Raw genomic sequence first — 8735 nt, forward strand, 5'->3', positions numbered from 1 at the left:
TGACTATTTTTTTTTTACTGTCTTTATTTTCCGTATGTCCAAAAATGTTTGTTTTAAAAAAAATAGAAGATGGTGTATATTTGCCAATGAAACAACTCTCCAAAGTACAGCAAATGTCATAGAAATTAACAACTATATTTAACCGTACAGTCCAATATTTACAGACACTTTTTTCGCACGAACCGTTTTTGTCTCAATTTTACACAATGATGAGACGAAAGGCGAATGAAATATTCATATATTCATTATAAGTTCCAATTTTTTTTCATTACATAAAACGGGCAATTCAACAATGATGATTTGTTTTTCTAGCATGGCGTCAGAATTGGAAATGTCTTGATAATTTTTACCGTAATATGTATAGTCGCAGTTATCGTGAAGCTACCGGGCATTTGTCGAGTTAATATTGTAGTTCAACTTTTTCACTTCTAGAAACTGTCTCCATTTTTAAAGAAATAATACATATACACGCCTGGTAAAACATCAAATATCAACCAATGGTTGAGCTAGAAAAAAGTTACTGGCACTTCCTGTTGAGCTTATTGGTATAAAATATAGACAACATGGATAGGGTAGATCAAGTTTCGTCCATTTAGTTTATCTGTATTTATTTAGGTTGAGATTTTATGGTTTACCAGGCATGTATACGAAATTTAAGTTTACTTATGAACTGTTAAAAGTGATTTAAAGTGTAAATGCGTATGGATTTAAATGTCCCATGTCTTAGATTTTGTATCAATTAAAGTTTATACATTTTGTACTTACAAATTACTAAATTGACAAATACTGTCAGAGCGCACCGAGGGAACTTCACAAACCGTGCACACACTGAAATATAAATAAAACAACTAAATGTACAAAATTATTAAAGTTGGCTAAAATAAACCCTGTTCTTATTCTGATTTTAACCTGTAATATAGTTAACACTTTCATGTTGGCATGAATATTATTATCAATATATTTATTTTTCATGCGTTTTCTTTATACGTAGATAATTCTGGTTGGCTTAGTTGCATTTTTCCCAACTGCTTCGGACTTTTTACGTTTAGTAAACTTCAACTGCAATTTGATATTCTAACTGCTTTAATTGGAGCGCCCCTGATTATGTCTAATAAAGACAAAAAGCATTTCCAATTTACAGGTCTTCCAAAAGATATTTTTACAAGAAAAAATTGACATCACATAAGATAAAGTCAAAATCAAAATCTTCTGATAAGATTGCTATTAATTCTATATATACATATGATTTATAATCAGGATATTTCACATGACTGTGTACGTGCTACTTACATAAAAGGAATAGTAGTATACTAATATTAGTGCCTGTTAAAGTATATCCAATAAAGTCCTGATCTTCAATGCATGACAGACCTATGGAAAAATATATAAAAATCACATAATAAATACAGAATATATGTACACATTATTTAGGAGAAAGTGGTATTGTATTTAAGTTTGACCTTCATTAATCAGAGGTTTGGTGTTGATATCTTAAATTTAAAGTAAGTGTCTTTTACTACATATTTGGAAATGTCCGGCGGTAAATCTAAGCTTGACGGAGCTATACAGATATCTATCGTTTTATATTTAAAATAAACAAAACAAATAAATGACAGATTGTTGGCATTACACTCAAATGAGGACGGGAAAGCACGGCGACATTTTTTCCAATTTATTTTTGGATGGTTGTAGATGATTTTGGTCTTTTTCTCAGAAAAATTATAATTTCTTGGTCTAGAACCATGTTGAAGTATCCTGTAACAACATTACATCATCATGCCAAGCATTTTTTTTGGATAATTTTTAGTCTCATGCTAATCGTGTAATTAAATTCTTTATTAACGTCTAATGAACATGATTGTATAGATGAACAGAGTGATTTTAATACTATATTGATGAATGGCACAAGGAAAATCTAAATAACAAGACAGATATATATTAAGGTAAGAAAGAAGTAAATCACCTAGGAACCCTAAGAAAACAATCACCTAACAAATAGAAGTATGAATGACATAAGCACAATAGCAACACGTGACCAGAAAAAGATATTTAAACTAAAGCAACCGGATTTAAAGATGAAATAAAATTGAGAATGGACATGGCGAATGTCCATAGAATATTGGCCACCATTGAGAGCTCACTTTGAAATGTTTGAGTATTTGTTTCATATTCTTATCATTAATTAGAAAATACCTTTGATAACTATTAGATATAAGAAAGTGTGTTTTGAGTGCCAATGAGATAACTCTCCATTCAAGTCACAATTTGTTAAATCAAACCATTATACATTTGTAGGTCAAAGTATGGCCTTCAACAAGTAAACTTAGTTCATAACCGTTCAAACAGGAAAACAAACGATCTTACCAATATAAAAAACGACAAGTTAGAAAGACATCCTCTAGAATATAAAGTAAAAATTAAGTAATAAAAATACATTACAAATTGTAAAAATAATTGTCTTGAAATAAGACTGCATAACTAAGAAGGTATCTCACTATTTTAACCCATGAATGCGAAATTCAAAAGTTTTATAAATCTAAGAAATAAAATCCGCCAGCCGTGTATCAGACATAAGAGATAAAGCATGTAATTGACAATTCGAATATGTATATGACATCTTTTGTGAAATCAAAATTTACATTTCTGCACTTTATTATCTAAGAATAAAAAAATATAACATAGGTTTTTTTTAAATGCTGTTTTATCAATTTCAGGGGCCAAATAAAGACGGCTCTTACCTTGACACCCTTTTTTTTTAATTTGAAGTCAGTAATAAGGAAAGCAATAAATATAAATAATAAAACGCATGATATAAAACATACCTAAAACACAAAATCCTTTTCTGTATATACCACCTTGCATAATAGAGAGACTATCTAAAGATATATTATCAAAATCTCCAAATTGGTACTCTTGATGTCTAGAAATTAAAAGGAATTTAAATTGTTCCGGTAGATCCTTAATAAGTTTACGAAGAATTTGTATTATGTTCATAGCTTTTCCAAAAACAATACAATCATCAAGAAAATCCATTAAAATAATATGCTTTCTGTCAGGTTGTTTCATTGATATTTTCTTCAGAGGGTCAAGTATCAAAATTTCAGTACATACATCTATATCTTGTAAGCAGACCTCTTCCTTATAGTACTGTTGAACTTTTCGATCGAAGTAAATGTGTTGACCAACTTCAGGATCATGGCTAATTGCAGTTTCAGAAAATTGTTTAATGAATAAAAACGATTTACTCCTAGTTGTATCGTCTAAGCTAAACATATGATAGAAAAATATTTTATTGCAAAGTGCATTTCGTTCAGCTGAAAATGGAGTACAGAGAAACGTTGTGATATATGATGATTTTCCATGTTCTGATGTTGTTATGAAGTGCACACCTTTTCTTCGTTGTGCACGAAAGGATGTCATTATTTCTTCGTGAAACATGTCGTCGGTGATACTGAATGTGTAAAAAAACATCTTCTTATAATATATTGTAGTTGTTCCTTCTGTTGATTTGTCATCCAAAAATACTTTCCATTTGTCGTTTCTTCTTTGTAAATATCCTGAAATAAATTGCATTTAAAATTCAGATAAGCCATCAAAATAGTACAAATATACAAAGGGTAAACTAAATGTTAAGATTCAGTGTATGTAAAGTGCGGATCCTAAAATGTCATTTTCACTGTACATGTATATGCCAGAAATTTCTGATGTAGAATGATAAATAAACAGACGATTTTTTTTTGATTTTTGAAGAAAATGAAGAAAATAAGTTAAAATGTATATGTTAAGAAACACATAATACTAATAAAACAAAGTAAGAGATGCGAACGGGTTTTTTTCGCGCCTAAAGCCAATTAGCTGTGAAATATATACTAAAATAGGTGAATATTTAGGACATTTCACGAACAGATCGTGCAGGTGTTTTATAACTAACAGGTAAGATGTTGTTGCAGAAAAAATATTCATTTCAACACAATTATTAAAGTTGTATAACGTAGAATAGGTTTTGTCATTCAGTTTCTACATATTGAACTGAATTCCACTATGATGCTTTCTTTATGCGAGTCATGTTTACTGTCGAATAATGATACTATTCTTTCATTTTCACTGTAGAGCGAGTCATTAGTATTGTATATGCGGAGCATTTTCACTGTATGATTTATCTATTTATTTTATCTATTACCGCGTATTTTTTTAAGCATGTAAAGCAAGACTTTAGTTAGCGTGCTTGCTTTGTGTTTTTTATTTATTGTACAATCATTATGATAACACTCAATTTAATTCAAATATAATAATTATATAAATACAGGTTAAACTATGCCGATACATATTGTTTAAAGATGTCAATCTTATTTACAAAGTTTGTATAAACAATTATACAAACAAAGCAAGCAAGTAAACCAAAGTTTTGCTTTACATGCAGTAGGAAATTAGCTGTAAAGCCTTAATTTAGCCGACTTGCTCAAACAATTATAGATAAAGTAAGATACGGATTTGATAAAATTTAACTTACGGAGGAAAGTTTTGGTTTAAAACACTCTAAATAAATTCAATAGAAATAACATTTATTTGAAATGTATTCCATTTAATTTCTTATAAATCGTATAGGGATCTTTATCCTTGTTTTTTTTATCCATTTCAATATCCTTGGTTTTTTTATCCATTACAATAACACTTCACCACTAATTACGTACATCTTGATATAGATTGAATCGTTGGTTTTCCCGTTTAAAAGGTTTTAAACGGGGACCCTTTATAACTTGCTGTTCGGTGTCAGCCAAGACTCCATGTTGAAGACCGTATTTTGACGTATAACGGTATACTATTTTAAATTGTGACTCGGATGGAGAGTTGTCTCATTGTCACATATGACATCTTATCTATCTATGGCTCAAACCGAAACGAGACGGGACAAAAAGGGATAAAAACGCACTTTTTTTAATATATTTATAATGGGCTTAATATGGGTCAGAAAAGAGTAGAATAGTGGGTCGCGTTGGGGTATAAGCGTGATGCTTAATTGGCGATTTTTTTGTAAGCGTGACACGTGAAAGTCAAATGATTGTGTCGTGAAAACGAGAAAAAAAGTATAGCGGGACACGGAAAATTTCAAAAAATGAGAACTGCATAGTATAAGCGGGATACGGGAATCTGACAAATCAGTAAGCGGGATCAGATATCAGACCCCCCCCCCCCCCAAATGAGACCCCAGAATAAGATATTTATTTATCTTCATCATATTGTTACATTCATGCCTTCAATAACAAATGTATTCCATGCATGCATTTTCATAAGTTACCGAATTAGCCCACATAGAGGTCCAAAGGGTCTAAAATCATCAAACATGAATTGTAGCATGCATGTCGTGTACAATAACCCAAATGTGCATTGTTTGACCTCTGTGGTAGTATCCACTCGCGGATCTAGAAATTTTATAAGTAGGGCCCAATAACTGCCTAAGAGGGGGCCCGCTCCAGTGATTCCATATGAAAATAACCAAATGTTTTCCAAAAAGGGGGCAACCCCCTATCCCCCCTAAATCCTCCTCTGGTTTCGAGCTGTGCATTACGGATCATTTTTTTTTGTATCAAGGGTGCTCTACGTCACGTACCAATGCAAACAAAAACGTTCGCCCACACACCTTACATTTCATGTTTTAATGACTGTGGATAATTTATGTCACATACCGTTTCACCTTATACAGTAAAAATCATGCAAGCAACAATCGAGTCAAAAACATTTATTCTACCAAAAACTGTCCTTTTCAGAATATGAAAATTGAAGCAGTTGAGGGTACAACTGGGAAAGTTAATCTTTTATAAGCTTTTCTGTCACCATTGCGTTTCAAGATGCATATTTCTCTGTTCGAAAGTGTATGTATTTCGTGGAAGATAACGTCCTCAAATGCACTCGTCTTTATCTTAATTATTACAAAATATAACATATATTCAATTACGATAAATTATTACCTGGTGCTACAGGCGGTTTCGGTAGTTCATTCCTCTCATTCTCAAGCTCAAATATTGTATAAAAAAAATTGCTGGATACATAAATATAGCTAAAACAATTATAACTTCAGCAAAGTTTTCCATTTTGATTTCAACGTGTTGACTTTAAACATATGATAAAATACTTCCTTGTCAATAGATTTGGTTCTAAATATAATTTCATGCATTTAGTTTCGTAGAACAAAAATTAGTTACGCGTGTCGTTCATTCAACTAAACCAGCAACGAAAAAGACATGCGACGTTAATTTCTTTTTGGTGCGTCATTAATAAAAAATTGATTTTCAGTCGTTGACTTGCTTTCATTTTAACTGGAACTATATACATGGATGTGAAGTTAGCGGTAGGTTCGTTGTTCGTTATTCAATATATGACTGGTTGCTAGCCGTCGGTTCGATATTAAAAAAATTTATAAGATCGCTCTGGTAATATATAAAAATATCAATAGATATGATAATGAAAAGCCCCAAAAATAGTTGTCACCCTCTTCTAAAAATCTTCGAAAATTCAGATAAAAGCGCACAGGGCGATGACTCGGCCTTGATCTCTCAATACTCATCATTTTATACAGTTAGCTAGTTAATATAAAGATACCAATGGCACCAAAAGGAATTTGATTAAATTATTGCCTTCTATGTTTACAGAGTGCTCAAAGTGCCAGTTTGACATTCAAAATATATAGTGAAAACCTACCGGAGACCAAATAAATGGTCTCTCAATGTCCTTAAAATTCAGTGATATTTTATACTATGTATAAACAGATCGTATCAAAAGTTTTCCCATAATAGTTTCATCTTTGAAATCTACGGAGGGCTTTTATTTGTCTCTTTTTAGCTAAAAATCGTCGAAATTTCATTAAAACATGGCGCAGTTTGTTTTTGTCAGTGGCATCCGGTAGCTTTTTACTATAAATCTTGAGCCCTCCACGAAAAGTTTAGTCAAATTCCTTTTGATGTCAACTATATCTATATATTAACTAACTATATACATAATATTGTGAAGATTAAGAGATCAAGAAGATCTACAATCCCTCGGTCATCGTTCCGATGTTGCTGAATATTTTGTGATTTAAAAAAAAAAATTTGTTTGGCTTTTCATAGGTTTTTCTATTAATATAACTATCATGCTTTAAACGTTATCGATTATTCCATATTTATAAAACTTCAGTAGGTTTTTCTAGATGAATGGGATTTTGAATAAATAAGCAATTCACCTGCGGAAAATGTATATCCCCGCGCAAAACGTCGCGTGCTTTGACGTGTTTCATTTTGTTAAAAAAAAACGTTTGATATACAATTGGGTTTGGTAGATATTTTCCATAACAAAACGTACATACCTTTTTCTCCGAATACATGGAATATAGAATAAAAGAATAACTGTCTTTTGTTTCGGTAAATATGTGGTTTAATTGTCGGACTTTTGAAAAACTGATATTCATTTCGGTCGTTGTCCTCAATGAATATCAGTTTTTTCAAAAGTCAATAAAACCAAACATGTACCTCAACAAAAGACAGTAATTGTATGATATTAAATATTTAATATATCAAATATCAATATCGAATAACGAATACCGAACCAGCTGCTTTCTTCACATACATAAACTATAGATACGAATTGGAAAGGGAAACAAAAGATTTACAGGAATAATTATTTATAGCTCATGACGTTTCACTGTGAATTATATTATTTACCACATAAAAAAGTACATTTGCACTCCGAACAGTATGAGCATTTGCACATAAAGTAACTGTGATACACCTATCCCAGTTGACCGGGCATTTGCAATTTGTAAATATAAAACTTTACCTGTAATACCAAAATCAAGGAAATTTTAGTGAAAAAATGAAAATGAGAGTTATCTCGTACATTTCACAAAATCTGTATAAGATTCAGTTATTAGGGCTTTCTATTTGTCGGATGCGAAATTTAATGATCTTTTGTCTCTTTTATGATATACTTCTGTGAATAAACTCATCATAGATACCAGGATTAAAATTTTATATATACGCCAGACGCGCGTTTCGTCTACAAAAGACTCATCAGTGACGCTCGAATAAAAAAATGTTAAAAAGGCCAAATAAAGTACGAAATTAAAGAGCATTGAGGACCAACAATTCATAAAAGTTTTGCCAAATACAGCCGCTAAGGTAATCTATTCCTGAGGTAGAAAAGCCTTAGTTTTTCAAAAATTCAAAGTTTTGTTAACAGTCAATTAAACTCTCTCTTTTTATTGCAAGGAGTAATATCAAGAATTTTGAAAGTACGATGGTCATAATATGTATGTAGATAATTGTCATTTCACCAGAAAAGCTGATTTCAGCTACATAGTATTTTTTCTGAGACTAGCTGTGATTAAGCAGTATCAGGTTTTTTTTTTAAATAAATAGCGAAAACATGCTTTTTGTCTTATATTTACTGAAAAATACATAATTTCACAAATTCCGTGGACTTTTTGAAACGGATGTTTCCAAAAAAGAAGAATCTCTTTAGAAACATGTGTTTATTGGTCATTGGAAACAAACCAAGCAACTAGTTTTAAAAGAAAGAAAAGGTCCCATTTAAGATGTACATTATATAATATTATATGATCATCAGTGTATTTTGAATAATGAAATTGTTTTTGAAATTTTTTAAATGATGAAAAAACGCAAATGCAATTTAAAATCTGCACAACTGTCACAAAAGATTGAATAAATCATATCAAAAAGCGTAAATGTGACGTCCCTACCTTC

The 8735-nt window shown here is 31.1% G+C and overlaps 1 long non-coding RNA gene across 1 annotated transcript; it reads right to left on the reverse strand.

Annotated features, from left to right (window-relative positions):
- Positions 1 to 768: 768 nt before the first annotated feature.
- Positions 769 to 6101, reverse strand: LOC139519599 (uncharacterized). Its single transcript, XR_011663632.1, has 4 exons — positions 5967 to 6101; positions 2823 to 3557; positions 1291 to 1371; positions 769 to 828 (listed from the first exon to the last, which is right to left on the reverse strand). It is a non-coding gene; the product is annotated as an uncharacterized lncRNA (long non-coding RNA).
- Between the last annotated feature and the right edge of the window lie 2634 nt (positions 6102 to 8735).

Source organism: Mytilus edulis, chromosome 4 (assembly GCF_963676685.1).
Source record: "Mytilus edulis chromosome 4, xbMytEdul2.2, whole genome shotgun sequence".
Taxonomy (NCBI): domain Eukaryota; kingdom Metazoa; phylum Mollusca; class Bivalvia; order Mytilida; family Mytilidae; genus Mytilus; species Mytilus edulis.